The sequence below is a fragment of the Gopherus flavomarginatus genome, chromosome 6 (assembly GCF_025201925.1).
Source record: "Gopherus flavomarginatus isolate rGopFla2 chromosome 6, rGopFla2.mat.asm, whole genome shotgun sequence".
Taxonomy (NCBI): Eukaryota; Metazoa; Chordata; order Testudines; family Testudinidae; genus Gopherus; species Gopherus flavomarginatus.
Genome location: NC_066622.1, coordinates 21,423,512 through 21,443,940, shown reverse-complemented (window position 1 = coordinate 21,443,940; position 20,429 = coordinate 21,423,512).

Sequence of the window (20,429 nt, the reverse complement as noted above, 5' to 3'; positions counted from 1 at the left end):
TGGCCCAAGAGTCCATCAGTTCCCTTGCTACATCAACACTCTCTTTTTTTTCTTTTTTTTTTTACTATTATACCTGGCTAGTGTTTCCACATTTCTTTTTTTTCCTGATCTCACTCGAATGATGTCAGAAAGGAGGGGTGGGAAGACAAGTACAACAAATGTGGTAAACGCCAAGGCTGGAACCAGCTACTCCAAGAAATAAATATAATAAGGAGATCCAGTGCCAACGCTGGAAACAGCAGCCGAGCAAAAGGGAAATGTAAAACGTTCTTGGCAAGGGCACATGGATTCAGCCAGCTGAAAGAAGCAAATTCCAGCCCACAGCACTGCAACCAATAATCTATGTCTCTCTCGAGAAAATACAGATGTTTGTAATTCTTCTGGTTTGTTAACTGCACATATGAAATAACTTTGTTGTTTTGAAAAACCCTTCCAGGACTTGGTATTGCAAATATTACTTATGTACAAACTCTAAACTGCTGACTCAAACTAAATAAACACACGCACACACACAAACACAAATGCATCCAGGGAAGTTTTGAAATACATTGTAATAACATTAATGTATTTGAAGATTAACCAAGGTCAATGAGCTAAAATAAATGTCTCCAGGTTGGAAGATATGCAAACTGATAAATAACAATGGAGAGATACAGTAAGTAACGGAATCATTTTTGAATGCAACAGGGTATTTTCCTTTTTTATGTATATTTTTGCAAAAATTTTTTGCAAAAAATGGTACTCATCAGAATTGAAAGAGAGTCTGATCCTAAGGATCCTCTCATTTCAATTGGCGTGCTGTGGGTATAACACCATTATTTGCAATACTGACACTCCTGATTTACAATGGTGCAGGTGACATGAAAATAAGGGCTTTTGTCCAGTATCATGGGCACAGCTGAACTACCTTGTCACGTCTTCAGGCCAAATACTTTGCTGGCATATCATCACTAACTTTGTTGGAGTTACTCCATCAGATAATTTGGCCCATAATATGGGGGAGGGAAGATATTCTAAATTCAGAAGTGCCTGATTCTCCCCTTCCTTACTCCTTGTGTTGTTATTTAGCTGTGTAAAGTTATTGTAAAATGCAGTCATTCTGATTTACACCCGCTTTGTACAGGTATCGATAACCACACACACTCCAAAGCAGTGGCAACTGAAGGCCAGAGTCCAGAACATTTTTAGCTCACTTTTTAAAATTATTGTTATAACCCGACTGTAGTTGCCAGATCTCTCTATTTTCTAATGATTGCTCCTGTTTAATTTTTTCCCTGCAAATGCTACAAAGCTACAGCCTCAGCATTTTGACTCCCATTTTGTCTGTAGGTGTGCTCCAGGGAACACATAGAGATGGGAAGGAGTTTTAAATTAACTTCCTCATAGAAGAACCTAGCTTTACAGGATTTGCTGATCATCAATCCACCAAGTTCAGCGTGCTGCTTCTGGTAGTGACCAATATGTGATGTTTCAAAGTAAAGGTCAGACCCTCAGCTGGTGTAAATCTTCAGAGCTTCAGCGAAGTCAAATCAATGGAATGACACTGATTTACACAGGAAAGGATCTGGCTCAAAGTTGAATAAAAAACCCAGAATGCACTTGCAACAGTCTATTTGTGCAATGCCATACATGGAGTAGAGATGCATATAACTCATTCCTTGCAGTTGACAAACTAATCCCTTGAAGTATCCTATCTGAACAACCATGTGACACTGGCTTAACTTCTGTCTAGGCATTTTAATCACACTCATCAGAGTGGTGTGTGGGCATCCTCTGCCACAATTATTGCCAGGAATAAGAAAATTAACCCAGTTCTTTTTACAATCCAGCCACAAACTGTCTGCTGCAGCAATAAGTTCCTCAGGTTGCCTGTAGACTGTATATAGAGTATCTCCTCTCACATATTTCACACTTACTGCCGTTAATTGCAGTCAGTGTCCCTTTGGTTTTGCATCACGAGATAGGGCAAGGGGTCAGAGAAAATGGTTGGTTTTCTATGCTGCCCTTCATTATGCTGCATCCCTCAGGCATATCCCCTAGTCCTCCAGTCTCCTAATGGTTTTGTCTAGCCTACTCCTAAACAGCTCTGCTGACAAGCCCTCAGTGATCTCCCTTGACAAATTATTCCATTGTCTAATTGACCAGAGTTAAAACTGTTTTCAGAATTTCTCATTTAAATGACCCTGGGTTTAACTTCAGGATTTAACTCTCTATATTCACCACCTGTAACCACCTCAGCTATGTCCTCCCGCTGGTTTTCATTGTTCCATTTTCAATTATTAATATTTTGGTCTCCCTCCTAAGCTATGGAGGAAATTGAAATAGGCTGTTTCAGACACATTAAAGAAATAAGATCTCTCTTTCCTGCTAAGAGGAACCATGGCTTTATTGTTTTCCAGACTCCGCTGTGTCAGCAACTCCAGCCAGAGAATATAAAAATGAATTCTCCAAGGTTGGTAGAAGTCACCTTATTATTAGTATCTTATTATCTGCAAATGGGTTTGGGTCCAGTCTCCAGCATCTGTTATGCAGTTTTTGTATTGGCTGTGACAACTGGCAAGTTGAGGATTTCTTCTTTTTATTGCTCTTGCATATAGAAAACTGGGAAAGGAATGGGAAAGCTTAAGGAAAGCAATTCAAAAACTTGATGTGAGCCTTTATTTAACTGACTGGGGATGGCGTCTCCAAAATCCATTACTCTTCATTGCACTCTTTGAATCACTCACTACCTCTAATAGACTCGTTTATAATATGGCAGGCTGCATACCCCATTGCTCTAATACTGCTTTAACTGCCACAAACCATGACAACCTGACTATAAAAGACCCAATGGGTGGGTTGATGTGGTGGGAGATGCCTGTTATGGGGCTAGAAGAAGTGGAGGGGAGGAGAGAGAATACAGCAGCTCCACAACACTGTCCCCTTGCACTTCTGACTCACACTTCATAAGACATACTGGGGAGCTCTCTGCAGGGTCAGGATTCATGTGAAGAGAAGGGTGGCATTAGGCAGGCTGAGACAGGGATAGAGTGGCCCCACTTTGGATGGATCTCATTCCCCCTCTGATCCAGCTCTGGTAGTACAGCTGGGGCTGTATTAACTTTCCTGAAGCCCTTGCCACAGTGGGGGTATCTCACATGAAGGGGGGAACCTGAGGGCAGCTATGGCCAGGAGTCATTCCTTGTAGCACAGTTCCATTGCAGTCACACTGGCCACAGGGAACAGTGGCATCTCTGGCATAGAGCTTCTATGGAGGTGTCATACCCCTGATCAAGTCCTCCAAGTCCCCAAACCTTTGGATCCCATGTATTTCCAAGTTAGTTGTGTCTGAGCAAAGTCCAGACAATGTTTCTAAGTCTGGGTAACCAAGGCACACTCCCCGGTGCAGACCCCCTCTCTGGCCACCTTCCTTGGGATGTAGGACTCATCAGTCCAACTGTGCTAGGCCCTCAAAAAATGTGCTCTGACCTCGCAAGCCTCAAGAGTCACTTAGGCACACGCTACTCTGAGATCCACTGCAGTGGTGCTCTGGTTTATAGCTTATCTCTTTGGGGACCCCTGGCAGATAAACTAGGGAACACAGACTTTGCTCAGGAGTTTCTAAAACCACTGTAACTTTTACTCTCAAAGCAGACAAGTTACAGACCTTAAAGTAAAACAACAAAAGCTTAGATGCCCTCCCGCACGAGTCTGTGCTCACTCCTTCTCTGAGCACTTAGGTGCAGCCCTTTTGTCAGGTGGGTAGGCCCTTCCTGCAGTCCTGTTGTTGGCCAATGGTCAGGGGCGGCAGGTTTGTAGAATTTTTAGTGGTGCCCAGAATGGGTCCAAGTCCTTCTCTCCCCCCCGACACACCTCCTAAGGCTCTGGGAGGGAGTTTGGGTGCAGGGTGTGGGCTCTGGGCTGAGTCAGGAGGTTGGGGTGCAGAAGGGGGTTCAGGCTCTGGGAGGGAGTTTGGGGGTGGGGTGCAGGCTCTGGGCTGGAGCAGATGGTTGGGGTACAGGAGGGGGCGCAAGGGGATGGGCTCTGGGAGGGAGTTTGGGTGAGGGCTCTGGGCTGGGGCAGGGGGTTGGGGTGTGGGAGGGAGTGAGAGGTAAGGCACTTATTTCGGATGGTTCCCGAAAGTGACCCACACACCTCTCTGGCAGCAGCTCCTAGGCAGAGGGGACTGGGGGTCTCCACGTGCTACTGTCTGCAGGCATCTCCCCCACAACTCCCATTGGCCGCAGTTCCAGTGGCAGAATCAGAGCTCGGAGTGGGGGCAACACGTGGAGACACACAGCCCCTAGGGGCCACATGGACATGCCAGCCACTTCCGGGAGTGGCACCCTGCATGGAGCAAGGGTGGGCAGGAAGCAGCTTTAGCCACACTGCATTGCCAGTGGTGGTGGCAGGCCCCCCCCCCGAGACCCTTTTACATTGCATGGGGATGGCAGACAGGGCCGGGAGACACTCCAGGGGAGGCATGTGGGGGCGGCAGGTGGGGCCAGGGCAGAGACTCAGCCCTGAACATTGGTGGAGCTGGGCCCCTGTGCACTGAATATTCCTGGAGCTTGGGCACCATGGGCCCATACAACTCATTGCCCCTACCAATGGTTGGCCAGTGATAGCGATGGAGGCAAGAGCAGATCTTCCTCTTAAATACCGTTTCAATTCTCCCTGTCATGTGAGTCACTGGTCAGCTTCAGAATCTCAGTCACATGGTTAGCCCAAAATGGGAAAACAGTTCTTGCAGTCTAACCACACTGTGTAGCAAACCAATTGTTCCGAGGGTAGATCACTTGGAATGGAAGACCATCATATTTGATGACTCTCATGTTAGTCCCTTCAGGGTGGTGTCAGGTACAGGGCTGGGTGGAAGATAGGAATTCCATTTTGTGAAAAATGTAGAGGTTTTGGAATTTGTTTACATTCCTTGTGGAAGGAAAATAAGACCTTTCAAAGTTTCTTTTCCCATGAAAAAACAAGAGAAAAACACACACACCAGAATAGCCAATAGCCTCGGGATTAGGGAGGTCGCCTAGGATGTGGGCAATCTAGGTTCAAGTTCCTGCTTGGCTTGAGTTGGGAACTTGAATGTGGGTCTCCTTCATCCCAACTGAGCATCCCAACCATTGAGATATTCTGGGATGGAGCTGTCATAAACAGATAGCTAAGGGTTAATGTCTCTTTCACCTGAAGCACCTGACCAGAGGACCAATCAGGAAACCGGATTTTTTCAACTTTGGGTGGAGGGAACTGAGTGTTTTTGTCTTTGTTTTCTGGCTGCCTGCCTTCTCTGAGCTTTGGAGAAGTAGCTCTACTTTCTAGTCTTCTGTTTCTAAGTGTAAGGACAAAGAGATCAGATAGTAAGTTCTATGGTTTTCTTTTCTTTGGTATTTGCATGAATATAAGTGCTGGAGTGCTTTGATTTGTATTCTTTTTGAATAAGGCTGTTTATTCAATATTCTTTTAAGAAATTGCCCTGTATTGTGTCATCTTAATACAGAGAGACTATTTGTATTTTTTCTTTCTTTTTTTATATAAAGCTTTCTTTTAAGACCTGTTGGAGTTTTTCTTTACTGCAGGGAAATTGAGTCTGTACTCACCAGGGAATTGGTGGGAGGAAGAAATCAGGGGAGATCTGTGTGTGTTGAAGTGGCTAGCCTGATTTTGCATTCCCTCTGGGTGAAGAGGAAAGTACTTTTTGTTTCCAGGATTGGGAACAGAGAGGGAGATTCACTCTGTTTGGATTCACAGAGCTTGTGTCTGTGTATCTCTCCAGGAGCACCTGGAGGGGGGAAGGGAAAAAGGATTATTTCCCTTTGTTGTGAGACTCAAGGGATTTGGGTCTTGGGGTCCCCAGGGAAGGTTTTCAGGGGGACCAGAGTGCCCCAAAACACTCTAATTTTTTGGGTGGTGGCAGCAGGTACCAGGTCCAAGCTGGTAACTAAGCTTGGAGGTTTTCATGCTAACCCCCATATTTTGGACGCTAAGGTCCAAATCTGGGACTAAGGTTATTACATGGCGGCAGCTGGTGGGAGATAGACAGAATCCAGAAGCCAGTAGAAATATTATATTTTTCGTTTCTCTGCTAAGGGCTTTTTAGCAGAGAGAAACAGTTTGGTTTTAAAAGGGAACCAGAGAGAAATTTTTTTTTCTGCTCTCTCTGGCAGTTTGTGGCTTGCATGTTAAGCAGAAGTCGTTAAGGACTATTAACAGTCTTTGGTCACACAATAGCCCTCCCATTAGGAGTCAAGTACCAGCACTTATAGGCATGCAAATAAAGTGGTTTTTCTGGTTTCCCTTCATTGAACATTAGCTAGAGAGAGAAAAGGAAAAAAGCACTGTTGCTAGGCAGACTTCAGGAGGCAACAGAGAACCTGCAGTTCAAAAGATAAACACCGGAGGGCACCCCAACACAAGAAAACAGGAACCATGACTTCTAAGGCAAAAATTGACGCCGAAGAACAAATCAAAGAAGCTGAACACAGGCGAGAGATGGAAAAACACAAACAGCAACTGGAAATAAAACAAAAAGAGATGGAGATGAAAGAAAGAGAAGAACAGATCAAAGAGGCAGCCTACCAAAGAGAACAGGCAGCCTACCAAAGAGAACAGGCAGCCAAGGAGGCAGCCAAGGAGGCAGCACACAGAAGAAAACTAGAAGAAGAAGAGGTGGCCCACCGCCGAGAAATGGAAAACCACCACCGAGAAATGGAAAAAACAACAAAAAGAGAATGAAGAGAAGGAAAAACAGAGAAAACATGAACTGGAGTTGGCAAAAGCTGGGCTGCCTGTGCCAGCCAACCCTAACAACCCGGCGCCAAATATTGCTCCACAGCACAGGAAATTTCCCACCTACAAGGCAGGTGATGACACCGAGGCCTTCTTGGAAAATTTTGAAAGAGCCTGTCTTGGGTACAGCATTCCCGAAGACCAGTACATGGTAGAATTGAGGTCACAGCTCAGTGGACCTTTAGCAGAGGTGGCAGCTGAAATGCCTAAGCACCAAATGAATGACTATAAACTTTTCCTAACCAAGGCCAGATACAGGATGGGGATAACCCCAGATCATGCCCGTCGGCGTTTCAGAAACCAAAAGTGGAAACCAGAGGAGTCATTTCCCAAACACGCCTACTGCATTGCAAAAAACTATGAGGCCTGGCTAACAGGAAACAACATTCAAACCTTGGAAGAACTGAACCTCCTCATACAAATGGAGCAGTTCTTGGATGGTGTTCCTGAAGACATCACACGGTACATACAAGATGGAAACCCCAAGAATATCGCTGAGGCGGGGGAGATTGGAGCCAAATGGATGGAACTGGCAGAAAGCAAGAAAGCTACTGTCAAGGGGAACGATTACCCCAGGGGGCACACAGACCATAAACCCTACAACCGAGGACAGCCAAAGACCCCACATACCACCCAAGTAAAGCCACAGATACCCTACCCTTCAACCTCACCAGTCTCCAGTAACTCACCTCGGCCCAGTGACCCATCAGATGGAAGATGCTTTAAGTGTAATGAACTGGGACATATCAAGGCCAAGTGTCCCAAGAACACCATGCGAGTGCAATTCATTACACCACCATCACACCAAAGATCCCCAGGCCCGGATGCCTCTCAAATACCCTTGGAGCGAAGGGAAAATTTGAGAGTGGGCGGAAAGAAGGTTACTGCGTGGAGAGACACGGGGGCACAAGTGTCAGCTATCCACCAATCCTTCGTTGACCCCAAATTCATCAACCCAAAGGCCAAAGTTACAATTTACCCCTTCATGTCACAAGCTGTAGACTTGCCTACAGCTCAACTGCCTGTCCAGTACAAAGGCTGGTCAGGAATGTGGACTTTTGCAGTCTATGACAATTATCCTATCCCCATGCTACTGGGGGAAGACTTGGCCAACCAGGTGAGGCGGGCCAAGAGAGTGGGAATGGTTACACGTAGCCAAACCAGGCAAGCTTCCAGACCCATTTCTGTTCCTGAACCGTCCACAGAGGCCCCGTCTGTGTTACCAGAGACCCAGACAGAGGTAGTGGACCCGGATTCCATGCCTACCACTGAAACAGCCACAGCATCTCCAGTCCCAGGCCCGGAACTGGAACAGCAACCAGCACCAGCAAGTGCAACTACATCTTCAAACTCAACGCCAGAGGGCGCCAGCGAGCCAAAACTGGCAGAAGCACAAGACAGCCATACCCAAAAGGCTCAGCCAGAGCCTGAAATACCCTCAGGTGCACCAGCGGAGAGCGGTTCACCAGCAACGAAAACAACCCCATCACCTACATCGCTTCCAGAGGGACCAAGCCCAAGTCCACAGTCTGAGGAAGAACTGGTGACCCCAGCCTCAAGGGAACAGTTCCAGGCTGAGCAGGAAGCGGATGACAGCCTTCAGAAAGCTTGGGCGGCGGCACGGAGCACCCCACCGCCTCTCAGCTCTTCTAATCGATCCCGGTTTGTTATAGACCAAGGACTTTTATACAAGGAAATTCTTTCTGGTGGACACCGGGAAGAATGGCAGCCGCAAAAACAGTTGGTGGTTCCAACTAAGTACCGGGGGAAGCTCTTAAGCTTAGCCCATGATCATCCCAGTGGCCATGCTGGGGTGAACAGAACCAAGGACCGGTTGGGGAAGTCCTTCCACTGGGAGGGGATGGGCAAGGACGTTGCCAAGTATGTCCGGTCTTGTGAGGTATGCCAAAGAGTGGGAAAGCCTCAAGACCAGGTCAAGGCCCCTCTCCAGCCACTCCCCATAATTGAGGTCCCATTTCAGCGAGTAGCTGTGGATATTCTGGGCCCTTTCCCAAAAAAGACGCCCAGAGGAAAGCAGTACGTACTGACTTTAGTGGACTTTGCTACCCGATGGCCAGAAGCAGTCGCTCTAGGCAACACCAGGGCTAACACTGTGTGCCTGGCCCTAACAGACATCTTTGCCAGAGTAGGTTGGCCCTGCGACATCCTTACAGATTCAGGGTCTAATTTCCTGGCAGGGACCATGGAAAAACTGTGGGAAACTCATGGGGTGAATCACTTGGTTGCCACCCCGTACCACCATCAAACCAATGGCCTGGTTGAAAGGTTCAATGGAACTTTGGGGGCCATGATACGAAAATTCATCAACGAATTCTCCAATAATTGGGACCTAGTGTTGCAGCAGTTGCTGTTTGCCTACAGGGCTGTACCACATCCCAGTTTAGGGTTTTCACCATTTGAACTTGTGTATGGTCACGAGGTTAAGGGGCCATTACAGTTGGTGAAGCAGCAATGGGAGGGGTTTACGCCTTCTCCAGGAACTAACATTCTGGACTTTGTAAGCAACCTACAAAGCACCCTCCGACACTCTTTAGCCCTTGCTAAAGAGAACCTAAAGGATGCTCAAGAAGAGCAAAAGGCCTGGTATGACAGACATGCCACAGAACGTTCCTTCAAGGTAGGAGACCAGGTTATGGTCTTGAAGGCGCAACAGGCCCATAAAATGGAAGCATCATGGGAAGGGCCATTCACGGTCCAAGAGCGCCTGGGAGCTGTAAACTACCTCATAGCATTTCCCAATTCCTCACTAAAGCCTAAAGTGTACCATGTTAATTCTCTCAAGCCTTTCTATTCCAGAGACTTACAGGTTTGTCAGTTTACAGTCCAGGGAGATGATGCTGAGTGGCCTGACGGTGTCTACTACGACGGGAAAAAAGACGGTGGCGTGGAAGAGGTGAACCTCTCAACCACCCTGGAACGTCTGCAGCGGCAACAAATCAAGGAGCTGTGCACTAGCTTCGCCCCATTGTTCTCAGCCACCCCAGGACGGACTGAACGGGCATACCACTCCATTGATACAGGTAATGCTCACCCAATCAGAACCCCACCCTACCGGGTGTCTCCTCATGCCCAAGCTGCTATAGAACGGGAGATCCAGAACATGCTACAGATGGGTATAATCCGCCCATCTACCAGTGCATGGGCATCTCCAGTGGTTCTGGTACCCAAACCAGATGGGGAAATACGCTTTTGCGTGGACTACCGTAAGCTAAATGCTGTAACTCGTCCGGACAACTATCCAATGCCACGTACCGATGAGCTATTGGAAAAGTTGGGACGTGCCCAGTTCATCTCTACAATAGACTTAACCAAGGGGTACTGGCAAGTACCGCTAGATGAACCTGCCAAGGAGAGGTCAGCATTCGTCACCCATGCGGGGGTGTATGAATTCAATGTCCTTCCTTTCGGCCTTCGAAATGCACCCGCAACCTTCCAGAGGCTGGTAGATGGTCTACTAGCTGGACTGGGAGAATTTGCAGTTGCCTACCTCGATGATGTGGCCATTTTTTCAGACTCCTGGCCCGAACACCTACTACACCTGGAAAAGGTCTTTGAGCGCATCAGGCAGGCAGGACTAACTGTTAAGGCCAAAAAGTGTCAAATAGGCCAAAACAGAGTGACTTACCTGGGGCACCAGGTGGGTCGAGGAACCATAAACCCCCTACAGGCCAAGGTGGATGCTATCCAAAAGTGGCCTGTCCCACGGTCCAAGAAGCAGGTCCAATCCTTCTTAGGCTTGGCCGGATACTACAGGCGATTTGTACCCCACTACAGCCAAATCGCTGCCCCACTGACCGACCTGACCAAAAAGACCCAGCCAAATGCAGTTAAGTGGACTGATGAGTGTCAAAAGGCCTTTACCCAACTTAAGGCAACGCTCATGTCTGACCCTGTGCTCAGGGCCCCAGACTTTGACAAGCCATTCCTAGTAACCACAGATGCATCTGAGCGTGGTATAGGAGCAGTGCTCATGCAGGAAGCAACAGATCACAACTTCCATCCTGTCGTGTTTCTCAGTAAGAAACTGTCTGAGAGGGAAAGTCACTGGTCAGTCAGTGAAAAGGAATGCTATGCCATTGTGTACGCCCTGGAAAAGCTACGCCCATATGTTTGGGGACGGCGGTTCCAACTACAAACTGACCATGCTGCACTAAAGTGGCTTCATACTGCCAAGGGGAACAACAAGAAACTTCTTCGTTGGAGTTTAGTTCTCCAAGATTTTGATTTTGAAATTCAACACATCACAGGAGCTTCTAATAAAGTTGCTGATGCACTCTCCCGTGAGAGTTTCCCATAATTCAGTAGTTAAAAAGTGTTCTTAAAATGTAGAAGTCTGTTAGTTATATACTTAGGAGTATATGTAAAGGTGTATGTGTTGTATTAATCTGTTTATTTTCAAGTTCTAGAAGGAAATCGCCGCCAGTGAGCTTCCCCACTGTCTGCAATTTGGGGGGCGTGTCATAAACAGATAGCTAAGGGTTAATGTCTCTTTCACCTGAAGCACCTGACCAGAGGACCAATCAGGAAACCGGATTTTTTCAACTTTGGGTGGAGGGAACTGAGTGTTTTTGTCTTTGTTTTCTGGCTGCCTGCCTTCTCTGAGCTTTGGAGAAGTAGCTCTACTTTCTAGTCTTCTGTTTCTAAGTGTAAGGACAAAGAGATCAGATAGTAAGTTCTATGGTTTTCTTTTCTTTGGTATTTGCATGAATATAAGTGCTGGAGTGCTTTGATTTGTATTCTTTTTGAATAAGGCTGTTTATTCAATATTCTTTTAAGAAATTGCCCTGTATTGTGTCATCTTAATACAGAGAGACTATTTGTATTTTTTCTTTCTTTTTTTATATAAAGCTTTCTTTTAAGACCTGTTGGAGTTTTTCTTTACTGCAGGGAAATTGAGTCTGTACTCACCAGGGAATTGGTGGGAGGAAGAAATCAGGGGAGATCTGTGTGTGTTGAAGTGGCTAGCCTGATTTTGCATTCCCTCTGGGTGAAGAGGAAAGTACTTTTTGTTTCCAGGATTGGGAACAGAGAGGGAGATTCACTCTGTTTGGATTCACAGAGCTTGTGTCTGTGTATCTCTCCAGGAGCACCTGGAGGGGGGAAGGGAAAAAGGATTATTTCCCTTTGTTGTGAGACTCAAGGGATTTGGGTCTTGGGGTCCCCAGGGAAGGTTTTTCAGGGGGACCAGAGTGCCCCAAAACACTCTAATTTTTTGGGTGGTGGCAGCAGGTACCAGGTCCAAGCTGGTAACTAAGCTTGGAGGTTTTCATGCTAACCCCCATATTTTGGATGCTAAGGTCCAAATCTGGGACTAAGGTTATTACAGGAGCTCCTACACTCTCTCACATCCTACACTGAAGAAATTTTTGTCAAAACTGACATATTTCCATCACACATTTCAGATACATGAACAACTTTTCAACCAGCTTTACTCAGGAATTACAACAATCGGTCTCTTGGCATCTCCCTTTGACATCTCTAGGCAGTCACAGACAAACTCAACATGTAGGTCGAATTCTTCAGCATGGTGGTTACAATGCCTAGTGAAGGACACTGTGATATAAGCTCATACACGTATAGACCAGTCTGTCACAAAAGAAACAGTTTCCATGCAGATCCCTGAAGGTTTGCAGGGTTTTTGACAGCTGTGGGGCTCACCGTAGCAGCTCGTTCCCCTCCAGTGGAATGACATGGGAAAGGGAATTCTCACAGAATCCCTTCTCCTGCTCCCTCATAGGTTCTACCACAGAAGGGGGTGAGGTGGGCTGAAGAAAAGAGAGATATCTTGATTTTTAAAATTTTTAAATAACTGATAAAACATCAACCCCCCCACATCAATAATCTACTGATTTCCTGGCTAAACAGTAAGAGCTGAGAAGTGCAGCTTGCAATTGAAGGCAGTCATAGAGATTTCAGTCCACATCTGTTTTTTTAGCCAAAAAGATTGAGTTGCTGTAGGAAATCTCACACACTTTAAATCAAAGACTCATATTATCCATGCTCCCCCTGCTTTTATCCATATGATTGGCTTTGATTTCAAGCCATCTGTATTATGTTTTTTCCTCCCGCACCTTTATGGGAATACATTTGGCATGGGTGAAGGGTATCACACCAATTCTAAAGACTGCAGTCTTTGAATTATCCTCAAACTCTAACTGTGTGGACAGCAGCAGTGCAGCTGCCTTTGTGCTTCTCCAAAAATGTTTCAAATCTGCCACAGAAGGTGCACTTCTCAGAGATGAGAGGATCCTCATGTGGATCCCCATGAGAGGGACCAGGAGTGTGCCCCAGCTGTGTATCTGATTTAATATTGAGGATGCCTTTCCATTAGGAACTAGACTAATACCACCATCTTGTTCTACCATAACATCATGAAGAGCCTGATTTTGCCACCCTGTCTCATGATTCACAGTAACTAAGGGCCTGATCCAAAGCTCACTGAAGTCATTAGAAATCTTTTTGTCATCTGCGCTGAGCTTTGGGTTAGGCCCTTACTCCACAAGTTGTTCTATCAAAACCCATGGAGCAACTTACTTTGAGTAAAGGTGACAGATTTCGGCTTTCAGGCAGATGCCTCAGCATTGCAAGCTGGGGCTAGTCTACACTGAAAAGTGACAGTTGTAAGTAACTAAGGCACATTTTTTTTGCTTAGCACTTCCAACTTTATTCACTAGCCATGTGATGACTCTTTGGTGGCCTATGAGAAAAAGCCCCTTCACTTCTTTGACCAACTCACCATTTCCCTAAAACAACAGAAGAAGGAAAAAAAAAAAAAAAAAAAAAGGGCGTCCTCACAGGCTGGAAGAAATGTCAGTTTGTCAGGCACTTAGGTACCATGGCGATGGTCATGACAAAAAAACTTAGACGGATTAGACAGAGCATGTCACGTCAAAGGCCAGTACAGTTCAATATAACTCAGGTGAATTCAGGTAGAAGAGTGATGGTTTCTTATTCAACAAAAAGGCTTTTCCCTGTATGCTAGGATCACATAAATTAAACAAACCATGGATTGTTCTCCACTATAAGTAAGTTGCCAGGCTCCAAAGGTAATTTTTTTTCATTAGCAATGGACTCAAGCCACAAAGTTTGGATCTGGATTCAAACTTTCCCAAAATTCAGGAAGCTTGGAATTAGGATTTGAGTTTGGTCCAATTTTTATTAACACATATTTTTGTCTCTCCCTTTAGCATGACCAGGACTGGTGCAATTATTTCTAGGGCCCAATACCACATGGAGACCTTACGTTGTGAGGGAATGGGATTTTGCCATGATATAGCCTCCTCATCCTCCAGTTTTCCTGCTGGATTGGACTTGTGATTCAGTATCTGGTCAGAGTCCTCAGTTGCTTGGGGTCCCAAACAGCCCTTTGTGTGGTTTGTGCTTAGAATTAGGCTCTGAGCATGGTCAGATATAATTTTATGCCAGCCTGAAGTTAGTCATTGAGGACTACAGAAAGATATTTTCCATTCTTCCCAGTATGAGGAAACTTGTTTTTGTTTTCAAGACTCCGTCTTGTCAGCAAGCCCAGCCAGCAATTATGTATACATACATTAAAAAACCTCTCCAAGGATAGTAAAAGTTCCTACTTATTACTTTATAATGATCTACAAATTTTAGATCCAAATGCCTGGAATCCACTGTCCACATTTTGTACTGGCTGACAAAACTGGCAGAGGATTTTGTACCAGGAACAGAAAACTAGGAAATGAGTTGGATACATACTAAATCTGGAAGACAAGCCTTCAAAACCGCAGAGGAGCCTCTGATTAACTGGCCACTCCAAGTCTCTATGAATGATTCAGGTTAGGGGAAAACAGAACAAGAAGCCATTTTATTTGGGACCTTCACCATGAGCCGAATTGACTTGAATGTAAAGAGATTGTTCCCATTCTGACGGTGCCTGAGTGAGACAAGGTTTGCAGGACTAATGGGAGGAGAAAAGTCAAATATACAAGCATTCTAATAACCTGGGGGTGGGGGGGACAGAATCTCACTGCTTTAAATTCTCTCTTCCACCACTTCATCTGGGCCTCAGTGTCTGCATTTATCACCATGTGGGCAAAAGTTCCAACTAACTGTTTCCCATAGTCCTTCAATACAAGAACAGTATAGATGCCTTAGAGGTGAGATGGTAGGCATAGGGTCCTTATTAAGGCCCCAATTGAGCAAAGTGCTTAAGCACATGCTAGAGTGCTTTGCTGGACCAGCCTGAATATTGGGAGTAGGGTCACATGAAAGATGCTGTACCTTACCTTACCTTACATCATCCTTTTACCCAGCTCCTGCTTCTCATTTCTCTTTTTGTGAGGAGTCTTCCTTCTCCTCTTCCTCAGTGAGAAGGGTACTAAGAAGAAAAAAAAGCAGGATGAGCCATTGGCAAGAGATCTCTTTCTGCAAGTTACAGGCTGGCCCATTACACCATTGTACAGGAGTACAAAGAGGAAGGCCTCCTCCTTGCCTACAAGACTTAACTATCCAATGTTCATTAGGCAGATTTCACAAGTGGTTTGCTCTATCATTCGCCTTTAATCCCAGATCATGGCTCTCTCAAACAAAAACCTTTCATTTAAGACTCCCTTAAAGACTCACTGTCTTCACAGTGCTCACAAGAAGCAACTCAAACAAGAGGGAGGGAGACAGAGAGAGATTATATATAGAGAATTTATATATATATGAATGGGGATGCCCCAAGGAAAAAATAATTTGGAGATTATATATATATATATATATATACACACACACACACCCAGTGCATTCCATCTCCTGCATTTCTCTCTTTCAGACTGGTAGCCCATCAGGGCAGGGACTTTGTCTTGTAAAACATTGGGCCTAATTTTGGCCCTCAACAAATAAAACAAGGAGTGATTACCATAATTAATCCTGAGCCTCCATCATGGACTGTGCAAGTTAGAAACAGGCATTCACACACGCGCACACACACTCATGCACACTGCAATTTCATATAAGGAAATATTCACACCTCTCAGTGTGCATTTACGCAGAACTTGATTTCCAACATCTTATTAAAAAAATCCAAATTTTTCCTCAAGTTACAAGAAGCTGAAAGAAACTTGGAATCCAATAGCTCTTGACTGGAAATAAGGCTGAAACTTCATCCATGACCTCCTTTCATAGCTCAGCCAACGATGGCAATAATCAAACAGCATAAAGCTGCCATTTTTCTTAGAGAGTTACCAGAATTGTTTTTAAAAAGCTTGTTTCAGATTCTAATTTGGCTGGGGTTCCCCTCTCCCCCAGGATATAAAGTAAAAACATATTTATGACATGATGTTAATTTATCTCTGAATTACTTAGGGTTACTGCTATGGAAGAATATAGCTGCCATTGAGCTAGGTGGAAAACAACTCAAAACTATATTAAAAAGAGACACTGTGTTATGAGTAAGAGGTTTCAGAATGGTTTGAAATTTGATGATCTCCACAGAAAAGGGCACTGAAATATTTCTCTCTTGGGAAACTGTTTCAGGATCTTTCCAGCAAAAAAAATCTGAACAGATAAATTCTATTGAATATTTAGCTTTTTGTGCAAAACTCCTTTCTGAATTTGACCAATTAGTTTCAAGAAGGGACTTGGAGAATACTGAAGGTACTCAACAAGGAGACTGATACAGACATGGAGCAGCATAACAGAAGACATGAAGCCAAAGGTGGAATAAGGTGAGAAGACGCAACTTCTAATTCTCCAGGAGTTCACACCAACTCTTCATCTGCTCAGAATAATTGCATTCTAGTAAGAGATGGTTGTTCCCTTACTGAGATCTTCTCATTTTTACTTTAATTTTTCCTCCCACTTCCCATAAACATAAGCATATAAAAAGACCATATTGGGTCAAACCAATGGTCCAGCTAGCCCAGTAACCTGTCTTCTGACAGTGGCCAGTGCCATATACTTCAAAAGGAATCAACAGAACAGGGCAATTATCAAAATGATCCATCCCCTGTTGTCCAGTTCCAGCATCTGACAGTCAGCTTAGGAACACCCAGAGCATGGGGTTTAGTCCCTAACCATCTTGGCTAATGGTCATTGATGGACCTGTCCTCTATGAACTTATCTAATGCTTTTTTTAACCCACTTATAATTTTGGCCTTCACAACATCCCCTGGCAATGAATTTTCCAGGTTGACTGTGCGTACTGTGAAAAAATACTTCCTTTTCTTTGTTTTAAACCTGCTGCCTATTAATTTTATTGGGTGATCCTTGGTTCTTGTGTTATGTGAAGGGGTAAATAACACTTCCTTATTCACTTTCTCCACACCATTCATGATTTTATCTCTCTATCATATCCTCCCTTAGTCCTCTCTTTTCCAAGCTGAACAGTCACCGTCTTTTTAATCTCTCCTCATATGGAAACTGTTTCATATCCTTAATCATTTTTGTTGCCTTTCCCTGTTTCTTTTCCATTTCTAATATATCTTTTTTTAAGATGGGGTGATCAGAACTGCACACAGTATTCAAGGTGTGGGTGTATTATGGATATAGTGGCATTATGATATTTATTATCTTGTTACCTATCCATTTTCAAATGGTTCCTAACACTGTATTAGCTTTTTGGACCGCCACTGCACATTGAACAGATGTTTCCAGAGAACTATCCACAACGACTCCAAGATCTCTTTCTTGAGTGGTAACAGCTAATTTAGACCCTATCATTTTGTATGTATCATGGGGATTATGTTTTCTAGTGTGCATTACTTTGCATTTATCAACACTGAATTTCATCTGCCATTTTGTTGCCAGGTCACTCAGTTTTGTGAGATCCCTTTGCAACTCTTCACAGTCAGCTTTGGACTTAACAATCTTGAATAATTTTATATCATCTGCAAACTTTGACACATCTCTTTTAACCCCCTTTTCCAGATCATTTATGAATATGTTGAACATCACTGGTTCCAGTATAGATTCTTGAGGGACACTACTATTTACCACTCTCCATTCTGAAAACAGACGATTTCTATCCTTTATTTCCTGTCTTTTAACCAGTTACTGATCCATGAGAGGACCTACCCCCTTATCCCATGACTGCTTAGTTTGCTTAAGAGCTTTTGGTGAAGGACCTTGTCAAAGGCTTTCTGAAAGTTCAAGTACACTATATCCACCCAACTGCCCTTGTCCACATGCTTATTGACCCCCTCAAAGAATTCTTATAGATTGGTGAGGCATCATTTCCCTTTACAAAAGGGAAATTTGTCTCTTTCCCCACAAATCATGCACATCTATGTGACTGGTAAATCTGATTGAAACTAGTATAGAACAAATTGCCTGGTACTGAAGTTAGGCTTACTGGCCTGTAATTGGCAGGATCGCCTCTGGAGCCTTTTTAAAAAATAGGCATCACATTAGCTATCCTCCAGTTATCTGGCACAGAAGTTGATTTAAGTGATAGGTTACATGCCACTGTTAGTAGTTCTGAGGTTTCATAGATGAGTTCCTTCAGAACTCCTGGGTGAATACCATCTGATCTTGATGACTTATGACTGTTTAATTTAACAATTTGTTCCCAAAACTCCTCTACTGACACTTCATTGTGGGACAGTTCCTCAGATCTGTCACCTAAAAAGAATAGCTCAGGTTTTGGAATCTCCCTCTCATCCTCTGCAGTGAAGACCGATGCAAAGAATTCATGCTGAACCAGCTATGTTTGTGCCACCTTTGGTCCAGCGTGTACTTTTTCCATCCAAAGACCTCTCCTCCAATCTCAACAGCTGACAAGACAAGGGCATTACAACATCTTTTAAAAGTTCCATTTTCCTACTAAAAAACAGGGCAGTTAGCTTATCACCGACTCACCATTAGCGGATTTATCGCTGCATCTGCTTAATGAAGGCAAGAAAAGGTTTGAAAAAAAAACAATCAATGTGTCTCAGGTCCATGCCACTTTTCATTTTACATGATAGCTCTTTTTTTGTGATTGAATAGCACCGTGGGCTCTCTGTACAGCCATTATGTTCTGTTTTTCTGGAGATTGTTATGTCTTCAGTAATTTGAAGGGGGGCGGGAGAGCAACAGCTGAGTTCCAGATGACTTGAGCATTTTGCTAACAAAGAGTGTGTTGAATGCTAAATGAGACAGATCCTTCCTAGAAAGAGCTATGAACAAATATGTACTGCACGGTCAAATGCTAGATTGGGATTAACTCGAGGTCTTCTGCATAGATCATAAATCAAATTTTACAGTGGAAATGGCTTGTGACAAGCACAGCAGATGTAGGACGACTGCCTAAGTATTCATTTGGGCACTTCATTTTGTGAGAGTTTTTTGTTTTGTTTTTAAATTTTGGAGTGAAATTCAGAGTTCAGTCTCCCATTTTCATTACACTAGCACTAGCCAGGCACAGAAGCAGAAAGATAAGCTCGAACAGCTAGCCCTTCCACTATCCGCAATTCTACCAGTGTGTCTTAAGCAAGATCTGCACCTCCCATTGCTATTTCACTTCTGGGAAATCCATGTAGCTATGTCAATGCACCTCTCTCCTGATTTGCATATCTAATATTCCACTATTAAACCCGCTCCCCATACAGTTTTTGCCAAGGCACTTCAATTGTGATTTCCTTGGTCTCTCCCGAGTAAAGACTGCCATAAGAGGAACGGGGAGCTGCATGATCTGGAGAGATGATTACTAATGTACCAGCTAATGAGCTTCAAGGATGCGGCCAAATCTGGTCTGGCACTCATAAACCTTCAGGGTATAGCACGCAAATTTGTTTTAGGTTGTAGATTATTGGACTGCAGTGAACTGTGAATTAAGAGCAATTTACATGGCAGACAGCAACTATCAAGATAATTGTTACAGTTTCACCAGATTAATGGTCCACATTTTAAGAAATGTTTTTTAATTTGATGTCTATGATGTCACTGATCCATAACAATGAGGGGAGAGGAATTGCTTTTGAAAAATTTACGCAGAAAAAGGGATTGGCATGATCAAAAACTTCATGACCTTCAAGGCCCAGTGGAACCATTTTGCTCTGTTATATAGTAAGATCAATTACCCAGTGAGATTACTTGCCAAGAGGGCTATGAAGGCAACCTCATTAGAGGGGGTCAAAAGTAAAACTCATTTGAGCCAAACTCTGCTCTCAGTTACACCAGTGTCAGTCTTGAGTCCACACTGATTTCAGGGGAGTTACTCCAGATTTACTTAAGTGTAGCTGAAAACAATTTGGTCAATATGGCTTTAAAGTAGAGGAAAAACCTGCATGGGGGCAGGATTAGATAAACTAACCCTGACTTGTACAATTTGATACCGTGTCTGATTCTGATCTCGCCAATCTCGATTTTACACTGATGTAACTTCATTGACATGAATGGACCTATGGCTGGTTTATAGGAACTGCAACTGAGCATTGCCACTGATCTCTGTAACTTAGATCAGAATCAGACCTAAACTGTAAAGGGGGAAAACATAAAATCCCTCATGCCTTTACACACTGAACCTCCTCTAGGTGTAATCCTTTACACATTTCAAGTGGCAGACTGTTTAGACTAATTTTTCCAAAGAGGCATGCAATCGGTGGGCCCACCAAAAATACACATGGATGCAGCACACCCATAACATACACACTTGTGAATGCCTTCTGCACTTGTTCATCTAACTACATAGCTGCACTTAATGT